Source organism: Ursus americanus, chromosome 12, assembly GCF_024610735.1.
Source record: "Ursus americanus isolate L20-20 chromosome 12, mUrsAme1.1.p, whole genome shotgun sequence".
NCBI classification, from domain to species: Eukaryota; Metazoa; Chordata; class Mammalia; order Carnivora; family Ursidae; genus Ursus; species Ursus americanus.
The window spans coordinates 23,735,416-23,754,318 of NC_142138.1; the positions used below are offsets into that span (position 1 = coordinate 23,735,416).

An 18,903-nucleotide genomic window follows, 5' to 3' on the forward strand; every position below is an offset into this window, starting at 1 on the left:
AGCACTCCCAACCCTCTCTAGTCGCCTTATTGCCTTATTGGCCCTATTCAGCACGCTAGTTACAATGAGGCTAAGGATTTTACGTCCTTTTGATTTGCTGGGGATGAAACCCTCTTCATATCCTTGCTTGTCACTAATGCTCGCTTGTTCTGCACCTCACCATCCTGTTCATTGGTATGTGTGCTGCCCTCCAAGAGAAATTGCATCAGAGCACTATTTCCTTCACATTTCCATAAGCATTAGTTGTTTGCCAGTAGTCTCTGAAAACAGAAAAAAAAAATCTACTATACCAGCTGACTTTAATATTTTTTGAGAAACTCATTATCCACTTTGAATTTAAGAAGTGGTTAGGACTACTCAGCCTAGAGCTCCTCAGTAAAACAACCTGAGCATCCCCAAGATAGAAGACAGGAGCTTAATTTCCCAGGCTGCCTTGCAGTGAGGGCACAGGCATGTGACTGGGGCTTCACCAGTCAGAGGAAGGGGCAGAGGTGCTAGTAGTGCCTGGTGCCCAGCACCAGCTAGGTCTCTGCCCGTCCGAGGCTGTCCTCGTGTCTCCATGGAGCCATTCTACAGTGCAACCTGGAGTATTATCACTGGGCTGGTATTTTCCAAATCCCATCCTGTAGCCATCTCAGAGATTCTGTTAGCTACCTGATATTTAAACTAGCTATGTAGCTGTTTGATTAACTGAAATTGGTTTCATTGTTTACAACTACGAGCTCTGTCTCTGTAAAATGATGGTAATATAGGATATTGTAGTATCACATAGGATGAACATCTGTATTGGTATATGGAGGTCCCAGAGGGATTTTTGAGGAAGTCTCTAAATTGAGATAAAAAGAATATGTCAAAGTTAGCTAGTCAAAGGTGGAGAGAAGAGTGTTCAGACGTAGCTTGTAGCACTTACCAAAGTCTAGAAGTGAATGCGATTTGGGGAAATGGCAAAAGGTGAAGCCAGATTTAAGATAACCATAGGCCAGATTTTGTAGAGCTTTGTAAAGTATGTAAAGAAATTGAGACCCACATTATGAGAACAGAGGCAATCACTGGAATGTGTTATTCAGAAGAGTGTGACACTATCTGATTTGCATTTTATTAAGACTACTTTGATTACATTGTATATAATATGTTGGAATGGGAGATTTGGGCAAGATAAATCAGAGACAAAACAAGTGAAGGGAAGTACATTGAGGAAATAAAGGTAGAGATAGGATGACCGCTTGGTTTCTGGATTGAAATATAGTACAAATACTTGAGAAAGTACACACTCTGTGTGTGTATGTGTGTGTGTATGAGAGATGGAGAGATGATTTAGAGATGAAGGAAGAAGGATAAATTTATTAAAGAGATAAAGAGATGACTGGGGCTGTAATAGTTTGAAGGCTTCATAGGGAAGTAGGGCGAGTTGGCATCTGAAGGATAGAAGGATAGGCAGGGTGTGGAGAAGATGGAGAGGATATCTGGTGAACAGAGCAGAATGACAGAAGGCAGAGTAGGCAGTTTGGGAGGCAATGTTCAAAGGAATGTCTATCTCTTGCACAATTTCTGTTGGATTTTGTTCTCTTTGAAGTGTCTCTTCTTGAATAGAATTATGGGCCATGTTGTGATACTTGTGCACTGTCAGTCCACTAAAGAGAAATTCCAAGAATGTCAGAACCGAGTTGCTTTTCTTCATTTTCACCTCGCATTGCAAGGGACCAAAGCAGAAGGCTTTGTGGCAGCCAGGTGCTAGAAAACCTATACCAGCTGAGTGATGAATCATTGACAAACTGCGTTTTCTATTGAGGAGCATTTTCTGGAAGATGAAAACCAACCTGACTGGTGCCCATGACTGTACCAAATGCATTTCATAGGTATTTCTGAGCTGCCCTTGTATTCTGGTGCCATAACCACATTGCTTAATTGCAGGAATTGATTTTGGTGATGTTTGCATTTAGTTTTGCATCTTTGGTAGCCTTTATTCTTCAACCTATTTCAATCCTAGAGGTCAGTGGCTTGAGGGCCATTTTAAAAATACAAATCATAGTAATTCATTCCTTGAAGACATATAGGCTCATGGATCATGTGAGTCATCAAGTTAGCATGCTTGATTAAAGTCAGAATGAAAGCTAATTACTGTATACTGACCCTCACGGAACCCTGAGTTCTTCAGGTATAAAACAAGGAAAATATGCAAAAGCATTTTTTAGCACAAAGTACTCTCTATACAAGTATTAAGTGATATTTACCAATGCTTGTTCATAGAGAGTTTGATTTCATGTCTAATCTTCCAGCTAACACCTCTTACCTTAGGGCAACCCATTTCTTTGTATTCTCTCTTGGTGTGAAGTCAGAGAACAGCTGGGCTATATCCTTTCCAAAGCATTGTTTTGACCTCTTGGCTTCTAAAGCCCCAAATGTGGACCTCTTTCTCAAGTCTATCTGTATTTCATTGTTATACACTGGATCACCAACCTATTATTACTTTTTCTTTCATCCTCTCCTCTTATTTTTCACCTTAATTTTTTGTTGTTTGGAAAAATCAGATCTTCGTGTTCAATTTATGGGTCTGCCAAAGAAACCTTCATTTTTTTTAAATTTAAATTTTAGTTAATATATAGAGCAATATTAGTTGCTGGAGTAGAATTCAGTGACTTATCACTTACATACAACACCCAGTGCTCATCACAACAAGTGCCCTCTTTAATACCCATCACCCACCTAGCCCATCCCCAACCCCCACCTCCCTCCATCAGCCCTCAGTTTGTTCTCTACTGTTAAAGGGTCTCTTATGGTTTGTTTCCCTTGCTCCTCACCCCCGCCCCTGGCCTTCCTATATGTTCATGTTTTCTTTCTTAAATTCTATATGTGAGTGAGATCATATGGTATTTGTCTTTTTCTGACTGAATTATTTCACTTAGCATAATACACTGTAGCTCCATCCATGTCATTGCAAATGGCAAGATTTTACTTTTTTGATGGCTAATTAATATTTCATTGAAACTGTTTCATTTTGATGTATTTTGGTACATTTACCAAAATAATATTCCATGAATTGAAACAGTAAAACATGTTTCTTCAAGCAGAGATTTCTTAATAGGAACCAATTCCACATTTCTTCGAAGAAACCATTTTTGAGAGTATAATACAAGCTACTTTTTCATCCTGGCACATGGCAGACCATGCAGGGCTTCGAGGTCAGGGTGAAGAGCTTGGATTAGATTGTGTTCTGAGAACAATACAAAGAAATTAAAGGGTTGTGAGCAGAGGAATGACTGAGGTGATCTGACTTATATCACTCTCTCTGATATTTGAAGAACAGATTGTAAGTGGAGCAGAAGTAGAGAAAGCAGTAGTAGTTCTGGTGAGGTGGTGATGGTTTTTAGTCTAGACTGGAGCAATGCAGATGGAAAAAAGTGGATAGATTTGAGATCTTAGTCTAGACTGGAGCAATGCTGATGGAAAAAGAAGTGGATAGATTTGAGATCTGGAGCAATGCAGATGGAAAAAAGTGGATAGATTTGAGATCTGGTTTTGTGTTATATAATTGATATGCCTGGGATATAAGAAAATGGGGTCATGGGGCCTATCATTTATCTACTATAACATAAAATCTCAACATCAAACCTAAGTGTCCTACAACAACCAGTGCCTGGGGTGGTTGGCTAGGTAGAGTTGCTGAAATTGGCTGGATTTGCTCTCATCATTGGATTTGCCTGGCTGTTGACTAATCCCTAGGTCTCAGCTGGAATGAGTGGGGTAAATTGGCTTTACCACACCTGTTTGTCCAGTAGGGTAACCTGGGCATATTCTCCTGCCCATGGCAGAGATGAAAGTGAGCAAGTAGAAATACAAAAAGCTTCTTAAGGGCTAGGCTCAGAACTGGTAACACTGTCACTTCCACCGCCTTCTATTAGCCAAAACAAGTCATGAGACCAGCCCATATCTCAAGAGTTATGAAAATAGCCTCTGCCTTTAGTGAGAACTATAGTGTCACATAGCAAGGTCACGGATACAGGGAGAGATGAAGAATTTGGGCTGCTTTGTATTCGGATGCATAGGAGAACTAAATAGGGTTTTTAGCAACTGAATTAAACTGTTCTTTAAGACTAGGGGAGGAATGGTTGAGTGGAAATGGGTATATCACACGTTTCTGACTAATTTGAGATGCTGTAAGATATTCATCTGCTCCATAGGACTTGTCTGTTCTCCCCTCCTAAAGCACCTCTGATCCTCCTTACCCTGAAGGAACTTGCTTGCTCAGTGGAGATGGGATTCAAACCAAAGCAGTCTGTGATTGCAGACTGAGTCCAGTCTGTGATTGTAGATTGATTCCAGTCTGCATTCTTATAAGTATTACTTTCAACTAAATGTGTAAGTTCTGGTAAATATTATTTTCTCGATTTTATTACATGCTCCATAATATTTTAGTGCTCCCTGTAGACAGATGTTCCTGTAAGCTCCCAGCTAACTTGTCCCTAATCTGTGTCTTCAACTATTCCTCAGCAACACCACCAGAGTCATTCTTCTTAAAGGAAAATTAGACCATGTCCCTTCTTAGAGCCTTTTGAGAGGCCTGCATTACTTACTGGATGAAGTCCAAGCACTTTAGCAAAGCTATAAAATCCCCCACACCCTGATCCCTGCCTATGTCTTTGTGTCCTCATCTGCCCCTCTCTTCTTTCATTTGTGCTCCAGCAGTACCAAACTCTTCATTGCTCCTCATCAATCATGTACCATTTCATGTTTCCCTTTCTTCATACAGTTTAGCTCCTTTGCTTGGAATTCCCTTGCTTCCCTTGCCCATCTGGTAAATGCCTGGTTTCTGTCACAACCCTGATAGAGCATCACCTTCCTGTGATGCCTCAGGTAGAATGCCCTCTTTTGTACTTTTTGGGAAAATTTTATATAAGTCCACTTTTGTATATATCACATTATGTTGTTTCATTTGTTAGCATGTCTGTCTTCCACTTCAGTTTGTAAGCTTCCTGATTATTGCAGGACAAATTAAATCACCCAGCACAATGACATTTGGCCAAACCATTCAACACCTGTCAGGATAGAAACTGGAAGCCACCCCAGCTGCTCCCCTAGGGTGAAAACCAATAGACTAGCAAAAGCTCTGCATTTGCTTCTGCTGCACCTCCATAAATCACATGTGAGGCAACTTATCTTGCCCCTTTTGTCTCCCCATCACTGCCAAAACTAAGACTACCCTGGCATCATTAAAAAATGTCATAAGGAGGGGTGTCTGGGTGGCGCAATCGTTAGGCGTCTGCATTCGGCTCAGGGCGTGATCCCAGCGTTCTGGGATCGAGCCCCACATCAGGCTTCACTGCTGGGACCCTGCTTCTTCCTCTCCCACTCCCCCAGCTTATGTTCCCTCTCTCGCTGGCTGTCTCTCTCTATCAAATAAATAAATAAAATCTTAAGAAAAAATGTCATGGGGAAGGAGACATGCATCAAGTCCCCTGACCACGCACACTCTGTCTTCTCTCCTCTCTAGTAGATATCAGACTGCCCTCTTACTGGTGGGTCCTGCTCATCGCTCAGGGAATCCCCCTTGTTTGCACATACTTATGTGAGTAATAGTTTAAGTTGTTCGTAGTCCCTGGCTTGGGTGTGCTATGTTTTGACATCTGATATCTTAAAAATGTAGACCCTATATGCTCAGGGCATCAGTATAAGAACTCAATAAGGCTTATTTGTTTAACCAAGTTAGTTTAGGTCACTAAAAGAACAGCCTTACTGATTTGAGCACAAGAATATCTTAATATTGTGCTAATAAGTGAGTGCTTAAGGATTTGGGGTTGTTTTCTCTAAAGAATTTAAAATATTTCCTTAAAATCTTGATTATAGTCTTATTTTAATTAATTAGCTCTTGATTCACACACACGCAGAAAGCACAAAAGAGGATCTGGGCCAGCTGTAGTGGATTAATGGTGCCTCAGCTATTTAAGGCCTTAGTCCCCTTTGAAGTCTCTGGTTCTGCCAGTTGGTACAAATACAAAGAAGAATGGGCAGCTGAAATCTTTTAGAACAGATTTTTTTCACCCTTTCTGGGTCGGAGAACTGGTTTATTGGACAAAAGAACCTTAAACGTGGTTTAGGAATGACTTATCCTCTTAATTTCAGGCACATGAACATCAGAAAAAGAGCTATTCTAATAGCATGAGGAATCCTGGTTGTGCTAATCCAGTTTACAAAATTTTAGATTGTTTATGGGTCATTCTCAGATAATGGGAAAATAAGTTTACTGATAGGAGAAAATTGTTAATAATTGACTGAATGTCCACACATATCTTTATTCCTTTACTTATCACAGTGTATTATCTGTTTTTGTGTTTGTTTCCTTACTTAGAGAGATACTTGAGATAGTGCCCCTATTTATTTGTCATTGTATGGTAAAGCCCAGGACTTAGTAAGTAGTTACTAAATATTTTATGCTATTGTAAATGGTAGTTTTTAAATTTGAATTTCTGCTTGTTAGGTGCCAGCATATGAAAATAAATTTAATTTTTGTAAATTGATCTTGTGTCCTGCAATATTTCTAAACTCATTTACTCTAGCAGCTTTTAAAGTAGATTCCATCGTATTTTCTAGTAGAAAATCATGTTGCTATAAATACAGTTTTACTTCTTTCTTTCCAATCTAGATGCTTTTTATTTCTTTTATTTTCTTGTCTTATTGCTCTGGCTAGAACCTCCAGGACAGTTTTGGATAGAAGTGATGAGAAAAAGCATCCTTGTCTAGTTCCTAATCTTAGAAAATATTGGGTCTTTCACCATAAAGTATGATGTTACCTATAGCTTTTTTCATAGATGTCCTTTATCAGGTTGAGTAAATTTTCTATTTATTGAAGGTTTTGAATCAAGAATGGCTGTTAGATTATGTCAAATGCCTTTTCTGTATTCATTATCATATGAATATTGTTTATTAGTTTGTTAATATGGTGAATTATGTTTATTTTTTCAGAATATTAAACCAGCTTTGCATTTCTAGGATAACCCAGAAACATGTATTATCATTTTTTTTATCAACTTTTAGATTCTATTTGTGAGTTTTTACCTCTATGTTCATGTAGGATATTGGTCTATACTGTATTTATTCTTTTAATGTTTTTGTCTTAAGTTTATGATGGCTTCGAAAAATGAGTTGGAAATTGTTATCAGGTCTTAACTTTTCTGTAAAACTTTGTACAGAATTACTATTATTTCTCACTTCAGTGTTTGGTAGACATCATCAGTAAAGCCATTTAAGCCTGAAGCTTTTTTTTTTTTTTTTTACAGGGTTTTAATGACAAATTCTATTTCTTTAATAGAGATAGGAGTCTAGGTTATATATTTATTTCATTTGAGATATCTATTTCATAAGATTTGTTAATTTGTGTCTTCCAAAGAATTTACCAGTTCATCTAAGTTAGTGAATATACTGGCCTAATGTGCATAAGAATTCCATATTATTTTTTAATATCTATAGAATCTGTAGTTATGGTGCATCTTTCATTCCTGATATTGGTAATTGTACCTTTTCCCTTTTTTTTCACTGATAATCTGGCTAGAGTTTTATCAATTTTATTGATCATCTCAAAGAACCATCTCTTAAAACCTATTTATGTGTGTATGTTTAAAATTGAATTTCTTGTTGGTGGAATATAGTTTGGTCTTGCTTTTTTATCCAATCTGACAAGATGTGCCTTTTAGTTGGGATATGTAGACCGTTCATATTTTATGTGACTATTGATGTGGTTAAATTTGAGCCTATCATCTTGTTGTTGTCTGTTCCTCTTCTCTGTTCTTTGTCTCCCCTCTCCTTTTTTTTGCTGCCTTCTTTTGGATTAATCAGTTTTTGTTATTGTTATTATTAATACCATCTAGTGTATTTTCAGATCAGACAGTATAGTTTTCATCTCTAGAATTTCTGTTTGGGTCTTTTTTATATCTCCCATATCTCTACTTAAATTTTTGAATGTTTTAATATACCACTCTGGTAATTAGAACATATGTGTCAGTGTCAATTTACTCATTTTTATCTTGATTATGGGTTATATTTTTCCGCTTTTTTGCATGCCTGGCAATTTTTTATTGCATACCAGGCATTTAAAATTTTACCTCATTGGTTGCTAGATTTATTTGTATTCCTTTAAATGGTCTTGTGCTTTGTTCTGGGACTCAATGTTTTTGGAAACAGGTCCCTTTGAGTTTTGTTTTTAAGATTTCTTAGGTGGGATTGAAGCAGTGCTCAGTGTAAGGCCAATTTTTGAACTTTTCTGTGTGGTCTACCAAATTCTCCATCACTAATGAGATTTTCTAGTCTGCATGGTGGGAATAAATAGGTCCTATTCTCAGCTCTGTGTGGGTGACTAGCTATGTTACCTCTAATCTAGTCAGGTGATTCTCTTGGCTTTGGGTAATTTGCTTACATAAAAGCACTGGTAAATATTTCAGCAGAATGCTTATGGGGGGACATGATGCAGAGCTTCAGAATTCTCTCTCTATAGATTTCCCCCTCTATAAGACACCTTCCTGTGAACTTTAAGTCACCTCATTCTCCCCATATTCTAAGCTTCATCTTCTCAACTCAGAGAATCTTCTAGGCTCTATCTAGATTCACTTTCAGAGCATCACAGCACAGAAACCTTTCATAGCACTAAACTGGTACAATCAGATGGCTTACCTTGTTTAATGGTCATTGTTTTTTATTGGATGATGTCGAATGTCCTGGATACTGTTGTTTTAATTTTTTTATTATTTCTGGCAAGAGGATAAATCTAGTCTTTAGTGCTTAATTTTGGTTGGGACTGAGGTTCACCAATTGATAAATATTTGTTTTGAAATAAATTTTAGGGAACTGTTTGAACTTCATATAGTACAGCTTGGGGGGGCTTGTGTTGCATATCTTTGGAAATGGGAAAGTGAGATGATGGAATTTTATGACTGATAGCATTAGGTTAATATCATGATAATGGAGGTAAGATAATGCAGGAGGCAAGAAACTTAAAAAAGGCCACTGTAAGATATAAGACTTGTAAGATATAAATAGTGTCATACACTATCTATATGATGGTGAATCTAAAGACAAAGTCCCTTTCTTCATCAAACATCATTACAGTTTGCATGAGGACAAGTGTTTGATTGCCTAATTTATTATTTTTTGCATTCATTGAGATGTTATTTCATTAGGATAGACAACATGACCCCAAGAATATACAACATATGATATGTATTACCTCACAGTTTTGTATTTCCCTGTTATAGCGCCCGTATAATATTATAATTGGCAATTTATTTATCTGTTTCTCTAACCAGTCTGTCAGCTTCTCTACATCAAGAGTAGGTCATTTTATTTAGCCTTTTATCCCCTCTGTCTAACACAATGCAGAGCATATAGCTGTTGTTAGTAAGTGAATAAATGAATGGAGAAATAGGTGAATGAACGGTATAAATTATCTGTATTAAGGTTGACTGTCAAGGAAGTCATTTTGGATAAATGGATCTTTTGGTTACTTTTAGGTCACTGCCCTGACACCTACCAGTCAAAATAGCCAGCACATTTATTCTCAAGTCCAACTGAGGTTGGTGTGTAATAATAATAGGGTTATGTGCTCAGTATATGTGCTCAGTATGTGTGCTCAGTATATGAAGTTCTCTATGAGGACTTCAAGGTTTTTTTTTGTTTTTGTTTTTGCCTTCAAATTTAAACAAATGAACAGTAGTACTTCCAAAATTCAAACAAGTGAGAAGCTAATTATAGGTACACTTGAGCAATGTCCAGTATTTACTTCATAATATGGCAAAGGTAGCTCTATGATCTTCCAATATGAATGAATGAATGAATGAATAAATAAATAAATAAAATTTAAAAAGGCAGCAGGTAATTGTGGACCATGTCCTAGACAGCAGGATCCTCGTATGGGTCTCTAGGACCTAGAACAATACCTAGGAATGAATGACTGAAGAGATGAATGAACAACACCTCATCCTTCTCAAGGCTAATTCACCATGTCAAAATGACTCTGGGAGCATAACTGAACAAAAGGAAAAGGTAAGCCTATTTAGCAAGGTAATATCTTTATCTGATGAGGATGTTATTATTGTGGTTTGTGAAGAGAATACCCATTTAAAAAAAAAAACGGCCTGTTCAATAAAGTAGATATTTTATACCCAGATGGCCTTGGGCCATGGTAGAAAATGGGCAAGCAGATTTTTTTTTTAGGGTATTTGTGCAATAGAATGCTTTAGCTCGGCCCGAACTATTCAAGCCGTGATTCAATACCCTGAATTCCAATCAAGTTTGTAAAATGAGATGTCAGGTTGAAAACCTCTGCCAGAATTAAGTTACTTCTCCAAAGGCCCTTCGTGTAATCAACAGAATAGTACAAGGGCATGCAGGGGAAGAGAAGGAGAAAAGCCATGCATAAAAGAAAACATGGTAAAGGTGTGCATAATTTATGGAGCTTTAACGATATTTTATAATAAACATTTGGCCAAATATTTGATAAGACATCACATATAATTATGAAAAAGTGAAATATCAGAAAAGAACCCATTAAAGATGCTCAAAGCAGACTTGTTGAATTACTTATTTCCAAACTCTGCTAATTTCACATATGAAAAAAAAGTAGTTTGAGGGGTAAAAATAACCAAATCAGTAGGTACTAATAGCTTACCATGCAAGTTTTGATGAGTAGTTTGCAATGTTGCTGATAATGGCACAAAAATGTGCATTAGAGCTGTGAGATATTCCATGAAGCTACTACAATGTCTTTTTCTGGCATCAATCATAAATGCAGAAATGCACATTCAGTCAGATTTGCTAACATTTTTTCCCCCACTGTAAATCTTTTATAATCTTTTGTTAGCTAAATTAATCATAACTGCCCGGTTGTCTATAGTTGAGGCAATTATTCAAAGAATCTAGTGATTCAAAAATCACTTTGATTTTTAGTGTTCATCCTTCTGAATAAATACTTTAAATTTTTTGTTTGAATCATCTCCTGTTTAGTTAAATTACTTTTTAATTTTTAATTTTTTAAAAAGATTTTATTTATTTATTTGAGAGTGAGCAAGCAGGAGAGAAAGTGAGCAGAGGGGAGAAACAGAGGGAGGGGGAGAAGCAGGCTCTGCTCTGAGCAGGGAGCCCGACATGGGACTCAGTCCCAGCATCCTGGGATCATGACCTGAGCTGAAGGCATATGCTTAACTGACTGAGCCACCCAGGTGCCCTATTAAATTACTTTATAAATATATTTTTGCATAAGGACACATTTCTGAGTGCCTAATGTGTTATTATTTATATTCATTAATTAGAGGTGTTTTATTTAATTAGGAATTTCTTTTAATAACCAATTAGAAAGGCTCCAATTGTACTGAAATTACATTTTAACTGTTATATTCAAAAGATCTATTTTAGATTATTATGGCTGTGAAACTCATAACTAGCAGATCATAGATTTGAAAGAACCAGTATAAAGTTCACATTTGAAATAGGGTAGAAGAAACAGGGGTGTGATCTCTTCTCTGAAGGGCAGTAAATGAATTTCTCTACTTTGGAATGGATGAAACTAATCAGTCATTGGACTGCCAGACCCCTTCAGAGGTTCTGGAAAGATAAGAGGTGAACAGAAAAGGAAGTGACAAGGAGTTCTTTCTTCCTCCCTGACCCATATCCAAACTTGGATAGTTGGAAATATTAGCTGGCTTCACAGAAATAAATAGATTTGTTGGTCTCTATTGAATTAACCATTCAGATTAGTATAGTAAAACTACGATCAATTCAATAAACATTTCAGTCATACCAGTGACTTGTTATATTTTGACTAGACTAGATTAGTATAGACTTAGACTATCATTAGACTAGACTTAGAATCCAAGATTAGTATAAAGGATCTTAGAGATAATCTAGTAAAACCTCCCACTTTACATGTTAGGATATTAAAGTTCAAAAAGATTATTTATCTAACCTATTAGTAAAAGCCCGAAGTCTCACTGCTTTTACTCTCAATTTAGTCACAATTGAAATGGCCTCAGTATGGAATATAGCAACTAGATTTAGGGTATGTTAAAGCATATTCGTTTTCATATTTATCAATCTTAATCTTTTCTTCCCATCAGAGAATGTTTACTTCTGACAGCCCATGTGTGGCCCATATGGATGCCATTATGGCACTTTTCTCTTTTATTTTCTTTTTTTTTTTAGATTTTATTTATTTATTTGACAGAGAGATAGAGACAGCCAGCGAGAGAGGGAACACAAGCAGGGGGAGTGGGAGAGGAGAAGCAGGCTTCCAGCGGAGGATCCTGATGAGGGGCTCGATCCCATGATGCCGGGATCACGTCCTGAGCCGAAGGCAGATGCTTAACGACTGAGCCACCCAGGCACCCCCATTATAGCACTTTTCTATGTCACTTTTGATTATCAGGGTTGGGGCTCCAGGCCTTGTCTCCCAGTTGAACCATACCCAATATGAATGCCTATGCTGAGTTCACAGGCAAAATTTACTTCTTACCATGGAAACCAATTTTCGTGAATCCAGCTTTTAGGACTCAGTCAAGCCAATCAGAACTACAGTGTAATCATGCTAGATTCAAATAGTCATATTAGGTAAAATCATGCTACATGATAGGTAAGGTAGTGTTTGCCAAATCTCTTCAGAGAGAGATTCAGAATCATTAGGTCTGGGTTGATAGATTAGGCAAGGTTGAAAAATAATGCTTGGTATTGGGGGAGAAAAGCTTAAAAGGCAAGATCAGAGGTAGATCAGACACAGGAACAGGGACCTTCGTCTTGTTGGTTAGAGCATGCTTCAAAGTCGAGGTCATTCAGGGACATTATTGGCTCTGAGGAAAGGCTCAATGCTCTAGAATTACCTAGTTGGTGCTTCCTCTAGTATTGTCTAATTAATTCAAGTTTACCTTCTGTGTCAAATTATAAGTCTCTATATTTCCTGATATTCCCTGTGTCTGTCATCATTGTCACCTGACTCATATTGCTGGAATTAAAACAAAAATGGATTCCATAGGGATGGTGAAGAAAACTTACACAAAGGAATTCTTTCCATTAAAGATGATTTAAAAATTTGCCTCTTAAAAATCAATGGCTTGAGATTGTAGATGTACAATATCTCTGTAACAGTAGTGGGACAACCTCATTTTCTTGAGTGCTTTTAGCCTCTGAATCTTGTGGAAAAGAAATGCCTTTTGTTGTGACAGGAGGCTATGGAAAAGTGTTCATGCCTTCAGATGATCTGGAGAGCTTCAATTCTGGCTTAATTCTCATCAACATCACATGGCTTATCCTCTGAGATTTTTTTTTTTTTTTTCCTGGTGGATAGGTTCTCTTAAATTATTTTACCTCCTTGTGACTCTGCTTCCTCTTTTAATGTGCCAATGATACTTATACCTACCTCAAAGAGTTCTTATGAGAATAAAACACATTATTAACACAAAGTGCTCAGAATACTGCCTGGCAACAGGTGCTCAATAAATGTTAGCTTATTATTATTACTGTCGTTTCAGAAGGAGCGTAGTTATGATGCTGGGGTAAGACAGACATTGGATCATGTGGAAGACTGATGACAAATGGTGGCCCTTCTCCATGCCCCATGCAATCTGTCTTTACAAGTCCTCCTATCAAGAGATGGAATTTGTTTCCTAGCTCCTTGAATGTGGGCTGGACTGTGACTTCCTTAGAGTGACAGAATGCAGTAGAAGAGATACTGTGCCAGTTCTAGGCCTAATCCTCCGGAGGAATTGCACAACTCCGCTCTCTGTCTTGGGACTTTTGACTGCCATGAAGAAAACCCAGGCTAGCCTGCTTAGAATGTGAGAGACTACATGAAATGAAGATGATTCAGCTCAGCCGAGGCCATACCAGATCAGGGAACACCAGAAAAACTGTCCTTCTGAGCCCAGCTGAGATGGCTGAACTGCAGAATTGTGAGCTAAAGAAATAGTCATTGTGTTAAGCTTTTACATTTCGGGGGTGGTTGATAAAGGGGTAGAGGGCTTTTGGGAAGATAGGCAAGCTGTGGGAAGGTGACCAGAAGATGTATGGTAAACAAGAGTTTAGTAAGGTTTGATAGGGTTTGTTAACCAGATTTGTCATGCCTTCTCTATTGGTGAGTTGCTGAGTTCTCTGCTTCCTGGCATAGGAAAGGGAGACATCTTTGGAAATGGAAATTTTCTTCATAAATGTGAATTTCTTTTACAAAAGGGAAACGTGTGCCCTGATTTTAGATCTTTTTCTGGGTGTTCTGGTTCTCAGTAGCCTTTGGCTCAAAATAACCCATATGCCAAAGAGGCATATTTTGGGGTGGTGCATTCTGGTACTATTTAAGATATAGAAGAAAAAACCCCCAAAACTCCTAGTCTTAAGGAATTATATTATATTAATTTCTTATTATTACCACACACTTAGTGGCTAAAGCAACACCAGTTTATTATCTTATGGTTCTAGAGGTCAGAAGTCTAAATTGGTTGTACTGGTTACTTTCATCTGGAGCCTCCAGGAGAGAATCTATTTCCTTGACTTTTTCAGCTTCTAGAGGCTGCCTATATTCTTTAACTTGTGACCCTTTCTTGTCTTGAAGCCAGCTGCACAGCATCTTCTCTTCTCTGCTTTTTGCTTCCATCTTCACATCTCTTTGTCTCTGATACTCCTCCTGTTTTTCTTTTCTAAGAATCCTTGTGATTATATTGGATCTACCCAGATAATCCAGGATAATTGCTATATCTCAGGATCTTTATTTTAATCACATATGTGAAGGTTTTTTTTTTTTTTTAAGTTATATAAGGCATTAGGTTTTTGGCATTAGGACATGAACTTATTTGGGGGCCTGTTATTCACCTGGACACAAGGAGGTTGCATTTTAGTAAAGTTCATCCTTATAGGATAAAGCCCAAGTTTTTGAATATGAGTCAGATAAATTTTTATGATGTTCTTTCTTCCCAGCTAGATCTCCAGTAACTCCCTGCCTCAGATGCATAGTTCAGCAATCCTGCTTCTATTACTTCTCCCTAACAGAACAAATCTGTTATTTCTCATCGTGGAGATTTGCCCCTTTCTACAAGGTCTTGTTCCTGCATACCCCTTCTCAACATCCCAGCACCTTTGCCTGGAAAAATACTCAGTGAGGGGCATCACCTCATCTGAGAAATGGTGTCCCTCCTATTGACTCCCAAATCACCCTTTGCCTGCCTCCACCATTGACTTTGTTACACTGTATTAGAACTCTCTATGTGTTGGTTGCCTTGCTCCATTACTCAAAAGCTCCTTGAGAGCAGGGAGTGTGCCATTCATTTTTCTAGCCTCAATACTTAGCATAGTACTTGGCACACTATAAGGGCTTAAGAATTGTCAAATGAGTAAGTATCACTGAAATTATTTATCTATTACTAATTATATGAGGAAGAAAGGAGGGAAAAGTTGAAGGAGGGTTTTTTTGTTTTTGTTTTTGTTTTTAATCTTTAATTGTTAAGAACGTTTGGTAAAGAGCAGATTTCTTGCAGAGACTGGAGAAGGAACAGCAAACAGGGGAAAGATGAGATGAGATATACATGACTCACAGGCAGTGATGCTAACAAGAGCCGGAGGCACTGAAGCTTCAGGCTGCTCCTCTCAGTTGGGGTGTTTTTGATGTGTGCCTGCTTTGATCCCTGCTGTGTAGCTATGGCCCAGGATGTTCTGGAATGAAAACAACAACAACAACAACAACAACAACAAAAACCCCCAACTACTTACTGTTTCCTGTTCCCAAGACCCAGGGTGTGTTACAGAAGAAACACACGGTGAGGGCGTTGGTGATAAAAGAAAATCATTTCCCAAAGGTAAATGGTCTCTCCAACATGGCTGATAGCTAAAGGAAAAGAAAAGAGAATGCACAGAGAGGACATTGCAGTGTGCAGGAGAAAAGTGGAATGCAACATAAAAGCAGAGACAAGATAAAAGGGTAAAGTCAGCAAAGCCGTACTAGTAATGGCAGCAATGGCATACTGAACCATACATGGACAACCTTAGCCTCTTGGACAACACGTCGTGAACAGATAGTGACATCTCAAGTGCCCTGATACTAAGGAACAGGACAACACAGTTGACAGATCAGGACTGGGGGACAAAAGACACACAGAAGCATACTGCTACCCCTCCCTGTACGGGAGGCCATGTGGAACTCCCATTATGAATTTATTTTTAGAAGCATACATTTTGTCATGGATTATGTCCAAGTTAAATCATTCTTATTAAACTTACCTGAGATGTGGATTCAGTTAATTCTCAAAAACTCCTTTCTGAAATAGAGCTTCCTTTTAAGAAATTTGCTAAATTTATCAATAGTCAGATCCTATTGACCATCTCAGACTGGCCTGTTAAAAATGTACTGCTACTTTAATCTTCCCAGCTTGGTAGAGAGAGGAGAATATGAATTTTTAAAAGGAGGGAGTATGTGAAACAAGCTTTGGGGAGTTGGAAAATCAAGCACTATCATGCTACACATATTAAACAGTTTAGGAGGCAAACAGCTGGGGCTGTACCTAAGCAAATATCTGATGGGACTTGATTCAAAAAGGAAGCTCTTCCTAGAATATGATGTTTTTTAGGCCCCGTATCCCGGTATTTGATGGGATACATAAGCTGAGGTCAAAGTCACTGTAGTTCTACAAAGGGCTAAGTCATGTGATATGTCACACCAGGAAGCAGAGATCTTGTCTGCTTTATTCCCCACTGGAAAATTTCCTGCACATTGTGGACACTCAAAAAATAGTTGATAGAATGAACACAAGTGGAGAGAAGATGAGAAATCTAAAAAACTTGTGTTTGTGAGTGGGGTTAACAACTGGGATGAAACACTATTGTCCAGAGACCTGTGAGCCTCCAAGGCCTGGGCTTCAGCCCAGGAGAAAGCTAACGATTTGGTCCTAGGAGAAAGCTAACAATATTCATAGATACATTTTAATTGGAGGTGTGTTGTGTACCATATTATGAGCTAGACAGTTTAAATACAGTGTTTCTAATCCTCAAAAAACTCTCCAAGGTATATGATATCATCACTGTTTTACACAAGGGGAAAACAAGCTGTGAAAAGTTAAATAAGTTTTCCCAAGTTACATGGCTAGTAAATAAATGACAGAGCAGTAATTCAAACTGAGGTTTGACTGCTAAATCAATGTTTGTACTCATACCACACTATCTCCAACGATATATATATTCTTATAATAAACTTAGCATGTTTACAATAAATATGGGAAATATAGAAATGTAGAGGGGAAAAATCAGGTATGACACCTCCACTGTTTTGTAAAAATATGACAATGTGGCGGATTCTCATTATTTGCAATAATGTTCTATAAAGTCACCATGAACACCGAATTAGCAAATACCGAAGACTTGCTCCTAGGGTAATAACAGATTTAGGTTCCTGTGAGATTCTTGTCACATTTTCATCAATCCGTTAATCCATAACCTTATTTTATGTGCGTTTGTATAAAAGATACATTATTTAATATATTTTGTTGATACATTAACTCACAGCCAACAGTGCCTGACTGATGCCTGAGTGAAGTTTATCTAACACATGCATTTTCTCTGTAAGGCACATTACAGCCTTCGTATGTTTAGGAATACTAGACAGTACTTCAGCTCTGTGCTTGGGGTTCATATAAACAGTAAAATCACAGACAAAAAGCACAATAATGGGGAAAAAAACCCACATGGCACCACATAGACTGCCAAAAAAGGACAATGATTTATAGCAGGAGAGCTGAAATAAGAAGGCAGAGCATCACCTTGTTCAGCCTCAGTTGGAAACACACGTGTTGGTGATGCAAATATTACGCCACTCAGAGTGTGTCGAGGGATGACTGTGAAAGTGCCGCAAGTATTAATCTGAGGATTAGAAATACATGTTATTGAGTAGATGAGTTCGCAAATACAGAGTTGTGAAAAATGAGGATCAGAATACTGATCAGTTCTGTGAAAATGATAGACACTGTAGAAGAGGGATTTTCTGAAACATCTGCTCTGCAAAATCTCACGTAGAGACTTTGGTACCCCCTGCCCAAGACAGATCCATCCAGCTAGCCATTTATTTCATTTAACATCTGTTGGGTCTCTCTTAAATATATGCTAGGGACCATGATAGGTATTAGAGATAATAAAAATGAACAAGCCAGTTCCTAGCCTCTAGAAACTCATGGTTTAATGGAAGGAGACAGACATATAAAAAATTATTTTAACAAATTGTGGTAAGCTCAGTACTGGATGTAGGTATGAGGTCTTTTGGCAGCACACACAGGAGAGCCACTTAGTTGGCGGGGGGGGGGGTGGTGCCTCAGTTAAGTACTAAGGACAGTCTGATTCAGTTAGGTGAAGGGTGGGTGGGAGTGGTGACTGTTAACTGTCAATAATACACAATAACATAATAGATGTTAACAAAGGCTAATTAATTTGATTCAGAGGTCTTTGGAAACAAGAAGTAAAATGATCAATTACCACTTATTCTAGTCTGTATCTTCCAGATAGCACAGATTTTACTGTATTTCTTCTAGCTCAACCTGGACTTTATGGATGGATCATCATAGCATAATTCATTCTTACAACATGTCCTAATTGTTAGGTAAGTAAAGGATCTTGTCTTGGTCTAGTATTCAGCAAGGTAACTGTACTTATGTCAGGTTTTCCACATAGACGATAAAATTCCCGCCGAGGCAAAGATTTTTCTGAATTCTTTGCATAAAAGTCTGTGAATTGAAATAATTGTCTACTACATAATACAGGTTCCCTTGAGAGTATATATTATGATTTCAGAAAGTTTATCCCACATCTGAATTTTTCAGTCAACCCTTCTCCTTTTCTGTACTGCTTCATTTAGAAGTGAGAAGCAAAGGTTTGGGGGTAGGGAGAAGGAATTATTCATTTTTTATATAA

At 37.9% G+C, this 18,903-nt stretch overlaps 1 protein-coding gene across 1 annotated transcript in view; it reads right to left on the bottom strand.

The window, feature by feature from the left end:
- RPE65 (retinoid isomerohydrolase RPE65) overlaps positions 1-17,865 on the bottom strand; it is a 39,060-nt gene extending 21,195 nt beyond the window's left edge. Inside the window, exons 1-2 of the mRNA XM_087865994.1 lie at positions 17,763-17,865; positions 15,549-15,838 (exon numbers count right to left, since the gene is read on the bottom strand). The gene's annotated coding sequence lies outside the window, so the exon portion shown is untranslated. The remainder of the gene's footprint in view (positions 1-15,548; positions 15,839-17,762) is intronic.
- Between the last annotated feature and the right edge of the window lie 1,038 nt (positions 17,866-18,903).